Raw genomic sequence first — 15,465 nt, 5'->3', positions numbered from 1 at the left:
GGCTGTGTGGTGGCAGCGAGGGGCACATCCAAGAAAGTACTGTCTAACCCCCAGTAAGCCTGAGTGGATCAAAATGAAAGAGCGTGAGGAAAGAATAGTAGGATCCAATCCAGGAAAACCAAAGAGGCATTCAGCTTTTGGCAGCTAAGTAAAGTAGATTGCTGAGTTCTTAAATAAAAGAGACTGTTGTGAATTCTTTTTACTTCCCCTTTAAGAGTAGCAAAATATCTAGGCTTTCACAGAAGAAACATTCAATTCATTAAGAATTAACTTCATACCAATCATGTACACCCATACACAGATCTATTTTTTCCATCATTTGCACTTAGATTAAGATTTAATAATTGTATAGAAATGACATTTTTTTTCATATTTGAAAACTACTTCTTAGCTTTTTTGCTATATTTCAGGTATTATGAGTACAAAATTCACACACATATTTCTATTACATTCTATAAATATACTATGTTTACAATACAGGAGAAAAATCTCAGGCTTTTTTATAGAAGATAAAATTTGAGTGAACCGAACTATAATTTTTACAATTACTTCACTGCTGACATATTTATATATGTATATAATATGTTTTATACACCCAAACATATCATCTCTCTGCTGTCTACATTTGCTTTATGGTTCCAGCATTCAATGAATCCATAGTTTGGTTCAGGTTTCTGGTTCCAAGAGACTGCATATATCTGTTTTTAGCAAAAGTACAACTTTTGGTTTGAAAACCACATAAAGAAAAAACCTATAAAAAGTTAAATATGCTAACACAGGGAAAATAAGGGTAAATAAATCATTCTTAAAACCTGAAAATGGAAAGGAAAGAACATAAATATGCAGATGTATTATATTTCATAATAGAGAGAAAATATTATTTAGAATATGGTGAGTTATATTTCCTAGTTATTTAGATGTTTTTTCATAGTTCTTTCTGTTTCTCAGGAAAATATTTTCAGAATAATTCTTAAGTTTTCCAATGCCTCTTTTCATTTTAAACCCTATTTTATAAAATATCTAATTCTGACATCACTATTCACACTGGATCGATTATCTAGTCTGAATAAACTTTAATTGAGCTATTTAAAACATGTGCAGCTGTTGTGAAGTGAAAAAGGCAGATAGTTTACCTCATTAGTATTAATTTAAATGTTCATGGCTTTGTACATTTTTATGTTCAGAGTATATGCTTTTATAGTAAGTCTTCAGTCAGTTTTTAAAAAAGAATGAACATATAAGATAGATTTTGCAATCACTTAGATACATTTGTTTTCTGAATGAGTCAAAACACTGGAAAGTACACTTACTTTTATACAATTTTTTAACAGGCTTTCCAATAAATGATAATAATCTGAATTATTTTAAATTCATTTATATTGTTAACCTGATGATTTCTCAAGTATTTTTGTTTATTTTAGTTTGTATTATTTCAAACATATTTACCATAACATACAGAGAATTCTTTGGTAAATGTCTCACAAGTTCAATATTTCACTTATTTTTGTGTGTTCTCAAAGTTAAAGCAGAAGATAAATTAATTTTAAGCATTTTTTAAAAATTCATGACATTCATAATTTGACTTGTGCAAGGTGTTGTTTGTTGGTTTGCTTTGGTTTGGTTTCTCTGACATCAAATTTTCAGGTGTGTAATTTTTTTTATTTCAAAGAATAAATATTTCAGCATTTATTACTATTTCCTTTAACAGTACCTCTCTTTTGGTGGATTCTCTGACATCTCAAAGAGATGAGTCACCTTTGACATGCTGACTCATTCTGGTCAACTATCAGTTCAGTTCAGTTCAGTCGCTCATAGTTCTATGTATTTGGCTTTCATTGTTATACATTTAAATAACTAATTGCTTGGGAGTTTTAATCTGATCTTATTTTTTGCTTATTTCATTTAAGACTGAGCATTGAAAACAAATGCTAGAATGCCTGAATTTTAGAAATTAGAAATGGTCTTGCTCTTAAAGAATGCATGCATGCTAAGTCACTTCAGTCACCTCCAACTCTTTGTGACACTACGGACTGCAGCCAGCCAGGCTCCTCTGTTCATAGGATTCTCCATGCAAGAATACTGGAGAGGGTTGCCATGCCCTCCTCCAGGGGATCTTTCTGACCCAGGGATTGAACCAGCATCTCTTATGTATCTTGCATTGACAGGTAGGTTCTTTGCCACTAGTGCCACCTGGGAAGCCCCTCTTTAAGTATATTTGGTACTTAAAAAAAATTCTGATATGTGAGGGTACTCAGATGAATATTTATGTGTACGTGTTATAAGTATAAGAGAATGTGTGTGTGTGTGTGTGTGTGTGTGTGTGTGTGTATGAAAAAAAAACCCTAGTGACTTTAACCATGGCAGTCACCCAATTTGACAAATCTGTACATGCTAACACTCCACTTGTAGGAATATTCCTGTTTATCTCCTGGTCTTCTGTTTATAACCTTGTCTTTTTTCCCCAGTTCCCAAACAGTGGTAAAATAAATGTGTAAGTATTTGTGTATGAGGGAAGTGTGTGCTAAATATGCAGATCTTTAACACTGTTGTATTTGCAAGATATTTAAATCACTTTAAATTCAAAATAAAACAGGGGGAAATACTTAACATATGTATATCAGTAAGACTAAAAGCAAAACATTTTAGAACATATCTACATATACTTAAAGCAGACTAATAAGTCCAGTATTCAGATATGTTCGAGGAAAAAGACGATATTTTCCTCAAATGTTAAGTAGACTCTGTTCTTGAGCTGGCAGCATTTGAAGAGAGTTTTATTTCTGTATTTTGTATTTTTCCATCAAATCTTCTCAGACTTTGTTCTTCGGAGTCATTGAAAGACATTAATCTTAAAAGTTACTATTTATGTGCCAGGCGAGAAATTAATAAGAACTTTTCGTGCATTATTGTATTCAATCTTTAGCCACAAAGCTGTGAGTTTGATATTATAATCCCTATTTTACAGGTTGGTTAAGAAATCACCTAAGGTCACATAGCTACTAACGTGGTAGATCCAGATCTCAAACCAAAGTTACTGCTATAAGCATTATAATAGGTGGCATATGCTAGAAACAACTAAAATTTGCCCTCCAGAATCTGATAGGAATGCTTTTTGTTCTAATGGAGGGGGAAAAAAAAAACCAACTTGAATGAGGGTATAATTCTTCATTAGATGGGGCACAAATAGATACTGCTTTATTTCCTTCCTAAGAATCAGTCAGTTATTATCTAGAAAATTAGAACTTCTAATTTGTCTCCAAAAGTCTAATGATTTTATAAGACAGAAACTTTTGGATTTAAAGTTCATGGTAATGTAAATTTCTTATTCCGTATTATATACATATCTATAAATGATTGTATAAATAAATTTATTAGCAATTCAAATTTCTAATGCTCTGAGAATCAAGGATTAAATATTTAAAAATGAAAATACATAGTATCATCCTAAAATGTGTATTTTATCTGGGAATCATTCAGTGGAATCTACCCTTACTTTCACTGTGCCATGTCGGATTTTCCTTCCCTTTTCATGACAAGGTCTGTTAAGGAGAATTCCTATTTATAACAAGTGACAAAGGAAGCAAAAATCCAGTCCAATAAATATGTAGAAAAGTCCAACTCATTTCATGGATTGAAATAATTTAACAAAATAGAAAAATTAAAACCTACTTAACAAGTTTGAAAAATAGCATCATAAGCACTGTAGAAAAATAACTGGATTATATTTTAAGATTTACTGTGCCTACTCTGTGTAACATACTGTGCTGGTGCTTGATAATGCATTCAAATTTAACACAAAATTTTAAAATGATATTTAAATATAAGTCTACTGCAGTCTTTAAAAGGCATGCTTTAAAATGTTACAAATGACTTATTTGAAAAACATAAACAGACTCACAGATTTTGAAAACAAATTCATGATTACCAAGGTGGAAACAGGGTAGGGATAAATTAGGTACTTGAGATTAACACACACACTCTCAGTTCTGTTCACTTCAGTCGCTCAGTCCTGTCTGACTCTTTGCGTCCCCATGAATCACAGCACGCCAGGCCTCCCTGTCCATCACCATCTCCTGGAGTTCACTCAGACTCATGTCCATCGAATCCGTGATGCAATCCAGCCATCTCATCCTGGGTCGTCCCCTTTTCCTCCTGCCCCCAATCCCTCCCAGCATCAGAGTCTTTTCCAATGAGTCAACTCTTCACATGAGGTGGCCAAAGTACTGGAGTTTCAGCTTTCGCATCATTCCTTCCAAAGAAATCCCAGGGTTGATCTCCTTCAGAATGGACTGGTTGGATCTCCTTGCAGTCCAAGGGACTCTCAAGAGTCTTCTCCAACACCACACTTCAAACGCATCAATTCTTCGGTGCTCAGCCTTCTTCACAGTCCAACTCTCACATCCATACATGACCACAGGAAAAACCATAGCCTTGACTAGATGGACCTTAGTCGGCAAAGTAATGTCTCTGCTTTTGAATATACTATCTAGGTTGGTCATAACTTTTCTTCCAAGGAGTAAGCGTCTTTCAATTTCATGGCTGCAGTCACCATCTGCAGTGATTTTGGAGCCCAGAAAAATAGTCTGACACTGTTTCCACTGTTTCCCCATCTATTTCCCATGAAGTAATGGGACCAGATGCCATGATCTTCGTTTTCTGAATGTTGAGCTTTAAGCCAACTTTTCGCTCTCCTCTTTCACTTTCATCAAGAGGCTTTTTAGCTCCTCTTCACTTTCTGCCATAAGGGTGGTGTCATCTGCATATGGGAGGTTATTGATATTTCTCCCGGCAATCTTGATTCCAGCTTGTGTTTCTTCCAGTCCAGCATTTCTCATGATGTACTCTGCATAGAAGTTAAATAAGCAGGGTGACAATATACAGCTTTGACGTACTCCTTTTTCTATTTGGAACCAGTCTGTTGTTCCATGTCCAGTTCTAACTGTTGCTTCCTGACCTGCATACAGATTTCTCAAGAGGCAGGTTAGGTGGTCTGGTATTCCCATCTCTTTCAGAGTTTTCCACAGTTTATTGTGATCCACATAGTCAAAGGCTTTGGCATAGTCAATAAAGCAGAAATATGTTTTTCTGGAACTCTCTTGCTTTTTCCATGATCCAGTGGATGTTGGCAATTTGATCTCTGGTTCTTCTGCCTTTTCTAAAACCAGCTTGAACATCTGGGAGTTCACGGTTCACGTATACTACATATAAAATAGATAACCAAGGACCTACTGTATAGTATGGGAAGCTCTACTCAATATTCTAATAATCTATAGGAAAAAGGATTGGAAAATAATGAATACATATATATATAACTGAATCACTTTGCTGACTCCGGAAGCTAAAACAACAGTGTAAATCAACTATACTCCAATAAAACTTTTTTAAAGATATGTTTCTAAATTTTCTAAAAGCTTGGTATAATTAGAAATTCATATTTTGATATACCACAGTGTTCTCAAAACTGCAAACTTTTACTTCAGAACTCTGAAAGTTCATAAAGAGTAGCTGCATTTAGGATAGGAAAATTAAATTTGTGAAATATTGCTCTCAAAGGAGTTGTTACCAAGCATTGTATCATATGGCGGTGGGCATAATCTCAGTGGACAATCTGCCCAACACATTCACATTTTGTGATAAAATTTATTATCACAGTTATGAGTTACAAAAACACCTGCATTTATGTGGTCTACACTAATTACTTTGATCAAATTACAGAAACAAATTACTCTATGTCATGTAGAGTATTCATCTTGCTTGCTTTTTAGGCAGATAGTCATTGCAGACAAGTACTACACTGAGAAAAAAAAAGCTTCATCTTAAATCAAAAATATTTTTGCTTTTGAAGCCATATATTTCAATGCTAATAGTGTGTTTATCCTTTCAAAAAAAATCTGTGGCTTTTGAAAATATTTTTTGAGGAAATTTAATTTTTTATTAAAAAATAAACTTTCTCCTTTAGAAAGTACTTAAAATTTTTTTTTCATTTCACAATTATAGGTGTGTGCCCACAGCTATCACATGGACCATAGCCTTGTCTAACTCAATAAAACTATGAGCCATGCCATGTAGGGCCACCTAAGATGGATGGGTCATGGTAGAGAGTTCTGACAAAACGTGGTCCACTGAAGAATGAATTGCAAGCTACTTAAGTATTCTTGCCTTGAGAAACCCATGAGGAGTATGAAAAGGCAAAAAGATAGGAGACCAAAAGACGAGCTCCGCGGGTCAGTAGGTGCCCAATATGCTACTGGAAATCAGTGGAGAACTAACTCCAGAAAGAATGAAGCGATGGAGCCAAAGCAAATGACACCCAGTTGGGGATGTGACTGCTGATGGCAGTACAGTCCGATGCTATAAAGAGCAATATTGCATACGAATCTGGAATGTTAGGTCCATGTTCTTTAGTCACTCAGCTGTTCTCAACTCTTTGTAACCCCATAGACTGTAGCCCGTGAGTTTCCTTTGTCCATGAGATTCTCCAGGCAAGAATACTGGAATGGGTTGTCATTTCCTTCTCCAAGAGTTAGGTCCATGAATCAAGGCAAATTAAAGTGGTCAAAAAAGAGATGGCAAGAGTGAACGTCAACATTTTAGGAATCAGAGAACTAAAATAAACTCGAATGGGTGAACTTAACTCAGATGACCATTATATCTACTATTATGGGTAAGAATCCCTTAGAAAAAATGGAGTAGCCATCATAGTCAACAAAAGAGTATGAAATGCCGTACTTGGATGCAGTCTCAAAAACAACAGAATGATCGCTCTTCCTTTCCGAGGCAAACCATTCAATATCACAGTAATCCAAGTCTATGCCCCAACCAATAAAGCTGAAGAAGCTGAAGTTGACCAGTTCTATGAAGACCTATAAGACCTACTAGAACTAATACACAAAAAAGATGTCCCTTTCATTATAGGGAACAGGAATGCAAAAGTAGGAAGTCAAGAAACACCTGGAGTAACAGGCATATTTGGCATTGGAGTACAGAATGAAGCAGGGCAAGGCTAACAGAGTTTTGCCAAGAGAACATACTGGTCATAGCAAACACCCTCTTCCAACAACACAAGAGAAGACTCTACACATGAACATCACCAATGGTCACTACTGAAATCAGATTGATTATATTCCTTGCAAAACAAGATAGAGAAGCTCTATACAGTCAGCAAAAACAAGACTGGGTGCTGACTGTGGCTCAAATCATGAACTCCTTACTGCCAAATTCAGACTTAAATTGAAGAAAGTGGGGAAAACCACTAGACCATTAAAGTGTGACTTAAATCAAATCCCTTATGACTATACAGTGGAAGTGACAAATAGATTCAAGGGACTATATATGATAGACAGAGTGCCTAAGAACTATGTATGGAGGTTCATGACATTGTACAAGAGACAGGGAGCAAGACCATCCCCAAGAAAAAGAAATGAAAAAAGGCAAAATGGTTGTCTGAGGAGGGCTTTCAAATAGCTGTGAAAAAAAAAAAAGAGAAGCTAAAAGCAAAGGAGAAAAAGAAAGATATACCCATTTGAATGCAGCGTTCCAAAGACTAGCAAGGAGAGATGAAAAAGCCTTCCTCAGTGATCAATGCAAAGAAATAGAGGAATACAATAGATTGGGTAAGACTAGAGATCTCTTCAAGAAAATTAGAGATACCAAGGAAATATTTCATGAAAAGATGGACACAGTAAAGGACAGAAATGGTATGAACCTAACAGAAGCAGAAGATATTAAGAAGAGGTGGCAAGAATACACAGAAAAACCATACAAAAAAGATCTTCATGACCAACATAATCATGATGGTGTGATCACTCACCTAGAGCCAGACATCCTGGAATGTGAAGTCAAGTGGGCCTTAGGATGCATCACTATGAACAAAGCTGGTGGAGTTGATGGAATTCCAGTTGAGCTATTTCAAATCCTAAGAGGATGCTGTGAAAGAGCTTCACTTAATATACCAGCAAATTTGGAAAACTCAGCAGTGGCCACAGAACTGGAAAAGGTCAGCTTTCATTCCACTGCCAAAGAATGTTCAAACTACTGCATAATTGCCCTCATCTCACACACTAGTAAACTAATGCTCAAAATTCTCCAAGCCAGGCTTCAACAGTAAGTGTACCATGCAATTCCAGACGTTCATGCTGGATTTAGTAAAGGCAGAGGAACCAGAGATCAATTGCCAACATCTGTTAGATAATCAAAAAAGCAAAAGAGTTCCAGAAAATTATCTACTTCTGCTTTATTGAGTATGCCAAAGCCTTTGACTGTGTGGATCACAACAAACTGGAAAATTCCTCAAGAGATAGGAATGCCAGAGCACCTACTTGCCTCCTGAAAAATCTGTATGCAGGTCAAGAAGCAACAGTTAGAACTGGACATGGAACAACAGACTAGTTTCCAATTGGGAAAGGAGTACATCCAGCCTGTATATTGCCACCCTGCTTATTTAACTAACATGCAGAGTACATCATGAGAAACGCTGGGCTAGAAGAAGCACAAGCTGGAATCAAGATTGCCGGGAGAAATATCAATAACCTCAGATAGGCAGATGACACCACCCTTATGGCAGAAAGTGAAGAACAAAAGAGCCTCTTGAAGAAAGTGAAAGAGGAGAGTGAAAAAGTTGGCTTAAAACCCAACATTCAGAAAACTAAGATCATGGCATCTGGTCCCATCACTTCATTGTAAATAGATTGGGAAGCACTGGAAACAGTGAGAGACTTTATTTTGGGGGGCTCCAAAATCATTGCAGATGGTGACTGCAGCCATGAAATTAAAAGATGCCTGCTCCTTGGAAGAAAATGTATGAACATTACCATCTTTCTAGATTCCATATATATGTGTTAGTATACTGTATTGGTGTTTTTCTTTCTGGCTTACTTCACTCTGTATAATCGGCTCCAGTTTCATCCATCTCATTAGAACTGATTCAAATGTATTCTTTTTAATGGCTGAATAATACTCCATTGTGTATATGTACCACAGCTTTCTTATCCATTCATCTGCTGATGGACATCTAGGTTGTCTATGTTCAATACAGGATACAGGATGCTTGGGGGTGGTGCCCGGAGATGATCCAGAGAGATGATATGGGGTGGGAGGTGAGAGGGTGGTTCAGGATTGGGAACTCATGTACACCCGTGGCGGATTCATGTCAATGTATGGCAAAACCAATACAGTATTGTAAAGTAAAATAAAGTAAAAATAATAATAAAAAAAAGAAAATGTATGAACAAACTAGACAGCACATTAAAAAGCAAAGACATTTTTTGCCAACAAAGGTCCATCTATGGACCAAGTCAAAGTTATGGTTTTTCTAATAGTCATGTATGAATGTGAGAGTTGGGGTATAAAGAAAGCTGAGCACCGAAGAACTGATGCTTTTGAACAGTGGTGTTAGAGAAGACTCTTGAGAGTCCCGTGGACAGCAAGGATATACAACCAGTCAGTCCTAAAGGAAACCAGTCCTGAGTATTCATTGGAAAGACCGATGCTGAAGCTGAAACTCCAATAATTTGGCTACCTGATGCAAAGAACTGACTCATTTGAAAATACCCTGATATTGGGAAAGATTGAAGTTGGGAGGAGAAGGGGACAACAGAGGATGAGATGGTTGGATGGCATCGCTGATTCAATGGACATGAGTTTGAGTAAACTCCGGGATTTGGTGATGAACAGGGAGGCCTGGTGAGCTGCATTCCATGGGGTCACAAAAAATTGGACTCTACTGAGCAACTGAGCTGGAGTTAACTGCCCATGAATATTAACAATCATGTATATGGCTAATAAGAAAACACAGCCTGCTGCACGTTAATTTGTGTTGTTCTGCATCATTGTTGGAGAGTGAATCTATTAAGAGATAGATGAATGCAGGTAACAATGAAAGGAATGTAAGATTCCACTGAAAATAAATTAAATAATTTTACATTGGATTGTTAGAAGGATAAACTTAGTTGTAATAAATATAATTTAGATAGTATTTTTATTCTTGCTTTAATACCATACTCACTGGTCATTAAAAGATATAAAGTAATCCTGTTTTCCTCTTATGTGTCCTATTTGGCTCTGAACATTTTAATTACATATATCATGCATAAACATACATCTCAGCAACTATTCTTACCTTCTCTGTCTTCCACATAATACCTATCATGATTAAGTACCTGCTACATCTTTAATAAACATATCCTCTCAGATACCTTTTGCGGCAGATATTTCCATTCCCTTTTGGTGGAAGCCAAAGTTCCAAGGCAATGTGCATGTCCCCACAGTCACAGGGACAATCAGTACAAGAAGCAGGTTTGAATTCAGGTCTGTATTGTTCAATCCACAGATCATGGTGACTCCCTCCAGTTCCAGAGGACCATCCTTCCTATGTGCACTCAGAATCCTATTTAGTTTTAACGTTAAGGTGAAAATTGTATGGGGGTAAATTCTGGACATCTAGCACAATGCCTGGAAGTTTACACATAGTTAATAAATGTTAACTCATAACAAGTACTGCAAGAATACACATTAACATCTATCTTGTCCACACCAATGCGACCTGTGAAGTCAACTAATTCATGCGAAGATACGAATGGCTACTAAACATCCTTCTTGTCCTCTGCTTTCCTATTCACCTGACTGAAAAATCTGCAGAAGGATTTGTTTCCAATTAGAATTTGAAACTCAGTGATAGTTGGGTGGGGTGAATGGTGATTAAAGACATAGCTAAAATAATACTATAAAACCACAAAATCTGCTTTTAATTGATCAATTTAAATGAAAATATATGAGTAGACATGCAATGATACAGCTATATCCAAATCTGACTGTGTATGTACATGCATACACACACACAACCCACACTGGATCTCTCTGTCTTTTAGTCTCTTTCCTGTTCTTTCTCTTTTTCTATCAAACTCTATATAGAGAGACATGTACACACGTTTATGCATGTATATCAAAACTTACAATCCTTCAGTCCTATTATATAAAGGTATGTCACAAAACAGATCATATCCTCAAGACATCATATTTATGTAGCCAGATTCATAGTAGCACTGAGAACTACAAAATAGGTGTTAGATGAATCCTCAAAATCAGTGTTAGATAGACATTCCACTAAATCAATTCTTAAACGTAATTTATTGCTAACATTTTATGGCATCATTGATATATAAGGTGATATAATTACTTTTTACCATTAAAATGTAACTCTATATTGAACATGTGTATATTATAAATCACATCCAATCATTTCAGAAATAATATTACTAAGTTTAAAGTAAAGAGAGCATGTTCCTATTTTTGTTGATAACAGAACTTGTCAAGTAGACTTAGATTTCCAGATGGAAGTGTCATTCTAAAAGTCATCACTGGATGATTAGCTAATTAATTTTGTTAAAAATCTATGTTTTCACTCTCATGATACTAAACACATGTTTTGCTTATTTTAACAAATTCTGTATCCTTATTTATTGCTTCTACTGTAGTTGGTTGTATATGCTCACACAAAACTCATAAAAACTTTTCCAGTGAGCATTTCTCTTAATTACTGAAGTTCAGAGTTCAACTTTAAGTCTCAATAGGCCTTACAAATAGCTGTGAAAAGAAGAGAGGTGAAAAGAAAAGGAGAAAAGGAAAGATATAAGCATCTGAATGCAGAGTTCCAAAGAATACCAAGAAGAGATAAGAAAGCCTTCTTCAGAGATCAATGCAAAGAAATAGAGGAAAACAACAAAATGGGAAAGACTAGAGATCTCTTCAAGAAAATTAGAGATACCAAGGGAACATTTCATGCAAAGATGGGCTCGATAAAGGACAGAAATGGTATCGACCTAACAGAAGTAGAAGATATTAAGAAGAGGTGGCAAGAATACATGGAAGAACTGTACAAAAAAGATCTTCACACCCCAGATAATCATGATGATGTGATCACTAATCTAGAGCCAGACATCGTGGAATGTGAAGTCAAGTGGGCCTTAGAAAGCATCACTACAAACAAAGCTAGTGGAGGTGATGGAATTCCAGTTGAGCTATTTCAAATCCTGAAAGATGATGCTGCGAAAGTGCTGCACTCAATATGCCAGCAAATTTGGAAAACTCAGCAATGGCCACAGGACTGGAAAACGTCAGTTTTCATTCCAATTCCAAAGAAAGGCAATGCAAAAGAATGCTCAAACTACCGCACTATTGCACTCATCTCACAGGCTAGTAAACTAATGCTCAAAATTCTCCAAGCCAGGCTTCAGCAATACGTGAACAGTGAACTTCCTGATGGTCAAGCTGGTTTTAGAAAAGGCAGAAGAACCAGAGATCAAAGTGCCAACATCCGCTGGATCATGGAAAAAGCCAGAGGGTTCGAGAAAAACATCTATTTCTGCTTTATTGACTATGCCAAAGGCTTTGACTGTGTGGATCACAATAAACTGTCGAAAATTCTGAAAGAGATGGGAATACCAGACCACCTAACCTGCCTCTTGAGAAATCTGTATGCAGGCCAGGAAGCAACATTTAGAACCTGACATGGAACAACAGACTGGTTCCAAATAGGAAAAGGAGTACGTCAAGGCTGTATATTGTCACCCTACTTATTTAACTTCTATGAAGAGTACATCATGAGAAATGCTGGACTCGAAGAAACACAAGCTGGAATCAAGATTTCTGGGAGAAATATCAATAATCTCAGATATGCAGATGACACCACCCTTATGGCAGAAAGTGAAGAGGAGCTAAAAGCCTCTTGATGAAAGTGAAAGAGGAGAGCGAAAAAGTTGGCTTAAAGCTCAACATTCAGAAAACGAAGATCATGGCATCCGGACCCATCACTTCATGGGAAATAGATCGGGAAACAGTAGAAACAGTGTCAGACTTTATTTTTTTGGGCTCCAAAATCACTGCAGATGGTGACTGCAGCCATGAAATTAAAAGACGCTTACTCCTTGGAAGAAAAGGTATGACCAACCTAGACAGTATATTCAAAAGCAGAGATATTACTTTGCCCACTAAGGTCCATCTAGTCAAGGCTATGGTTTTTCCTGTGGTCATGTATGGATGTGAGAGTTGGACTGTGAAGAAAGCTGGGCGCCAAAGAATTGATGCATTTGAAGTGTGGTGTTGGAGAAGACTCTTGAGAGTCCCTTGGACTAGAAGGAGATCCAGCCAGTCCATTCTGAAGGAGATCAGCCCTGGGATTTCTTTGGAAGGAATGATGCTAAAGCTGAAGCTCCAGTACTTTGGCCACCTCATGTGAAGAGTTGACTCATTGGAAAAGACTCTGATGCTGGGAGGGATTGGGGGCAGGAGGAGAAGGGGACAACCGAGGATGAGATAGCTGGATGGCATCACTGACTCGATGGACTTGAGTCTGAGTGAACTCCGGGAGATGGTGATAGACAGGGAGGCCTGGCGTGCTGTGATTCATGGGGTCGCAAAGAGTCAGACACGACTGAGTGACTGAACTGAACTGAACTGAACTGAATATCATAGTAGTATATTTGTTTTTGATTTTCAATTTTGTTATAACTAACTGCACAAAATTCCATCTAAAAACATACATGAGAGTTAAGAATATATTTCAAAGGTTTAAAACTAAACAAAATCATTGGTATTTTGTGATCACAGAATTCTGAATCATAAATGGGATGTAAATTGAAATACTATTTTTTTCAAATAACCAATCCTAATGTATATATAGAGAAAATAATTTATATATATATATGTGTGTGTGTATATATATATATATATATATATATATATATATATGTACTTATATCCTGCTGCTACTGCTAAGTCACTTCAGTCTTGTCTGACTCTGTGCGACCCCATAGAGGGCAGCCCACCAGGCTCCCCCGTTCCTGGGATTCTCCAGGCAAGAACACTGGAGTGGGTTGCCATTTCCTTCTCCAATGCATGAAAGTGAAAAGTGAAAGGGAAGTCGCTCAGTCGTATCTGACCCTCAGCAACCGCATGGACTGCAGCCTTCCAGGCTCCTCCGTCCATGGGATTTTCAAGGCAAGAGTACTGGAGTTGGGTGCCATTGCCTTCTTTGACTTATATCCTAGTATATTGTAAACAAAATAAGGCAACTTGTAACAGTCATTTTTTATTAATCTTGAATTAAGTGAGTAATATGCTTAAGAAAAATAAAACCTCAGTGAGCAGTTTTAATATTAAGGACTGATGCTAAATTCTGAATCAAGTAATTGAGTAAATTATTAGATGACAGATATACAGATGGATAAATATATGAATGGATGGCTGGATGGATGAATCAACTGATTGATCCACAGATAATTATGAACACAAAGGAAGTATAGAAAGAATGAATTGAAAGTAATCAAATTGAAAGTGTTAGTTGCTCAGTTGTGTCCAATTCTTTGTGTCCCCACAGACTGTAACCCACCAGGCTCCTCTGTCCATGGAATTCTCCAGGCAAGAATACTGGACTGCGTAGCCATTTCCTTCTCCAGGGGAGCTTCCTGACCTAGGGATTGAACTCAGGTCACCCACATTGCAGATTCTTTTTCATCTGAGCTACCAGGGAAGCTACCATAGAAAGGATGAAGGATTATTTACTATGGTTTTGACTGTTAAATTTAACAGTAGATTTATATTACTTAAGATAGAGATGTAAAATATGTTGAAGCCAAAAGCATTCATATTTTAATATATTATTCTTGCCTGGAGAATCCTAAGGACAGAAGAGCCGGGCAGGCTACAGGCCATGGGGTCACAAGAGTCGGACATGACTTAGTGACTAAACCACCACATTTAAATTTTAGAGCAAAGACTATAGTTGTAATTTGCATAACATATCTTTAAATAAACTTTACTCTCTAATAATGCTAGGAAAATCTCAATTACACATATTTTTTCAGCTGGAAATTTCTTTGTCTTTGAACTATATGTAACTGTGGTTTTATAATCTTTAAGGCCTTTAGTTATTGTTATGGAGACCTAATAATTATTTTATTTCTTCTGCATAGAGGCCAAGTTATATACAGGAATCTGAATTAGGCCAGTCAAGCCCGTAAGGTAAGCAGCCTCCAGAATCTTCCTACAAATGAGAAAATAAGTGAGGAGGAGGCAGCCAGAAGAAATTATATGGGAAGATAGAGTGACAAGGAGAAACTTGTTTTTACCTTGTTTTGTCTCGTTTTGTTTGACTCTGGTATATAAGCTTACCCAGGCAAAGAAAGTTGATATCTCAGTGCAAGAGAAACAACATTTCTGGAACAATGGATGAGTTAAAATTAGGCTTTGTTTTGTCACAACCACTAGTCTGCTTTCTTAAATAAGACATCAAGTTGGGGTCTGAGATCAAAAAAGAGGCTGCAGATCCAAAGGGCCCACCTTCCTCTGGTTTCCCTTCCTATTGCTCACCCTCCCTCTGCAAATTTCTATCAAAATTTTTTTCCTCCTTCCCTCCCTAGTTGCTTCTGTCCTCCTCCTTCACTCCCTTCCTTCATCAGTCCAAGCTCCTGG

Source organism: Ovis aries, chromosome 4 (genome assembly GCF_016772045.2).
Source record: "Ovis aries strain OAR_USU_Benz2616 breed Rambouillet chromosome 4, ARS-UI_Ramb_v3.0, whole genome shotgun sequence".
Classification (NCBI taxonomy): Eukaryota; Metazoa; Chordata; class Mammalia; order Artiodactyla; family Bovidae; genus Ovis; species Ovis aries.
The sequence above is the reverse complement of the archived record's forward strand: the minus strand, read 5'-3'. Positions refer to the sequence as shown.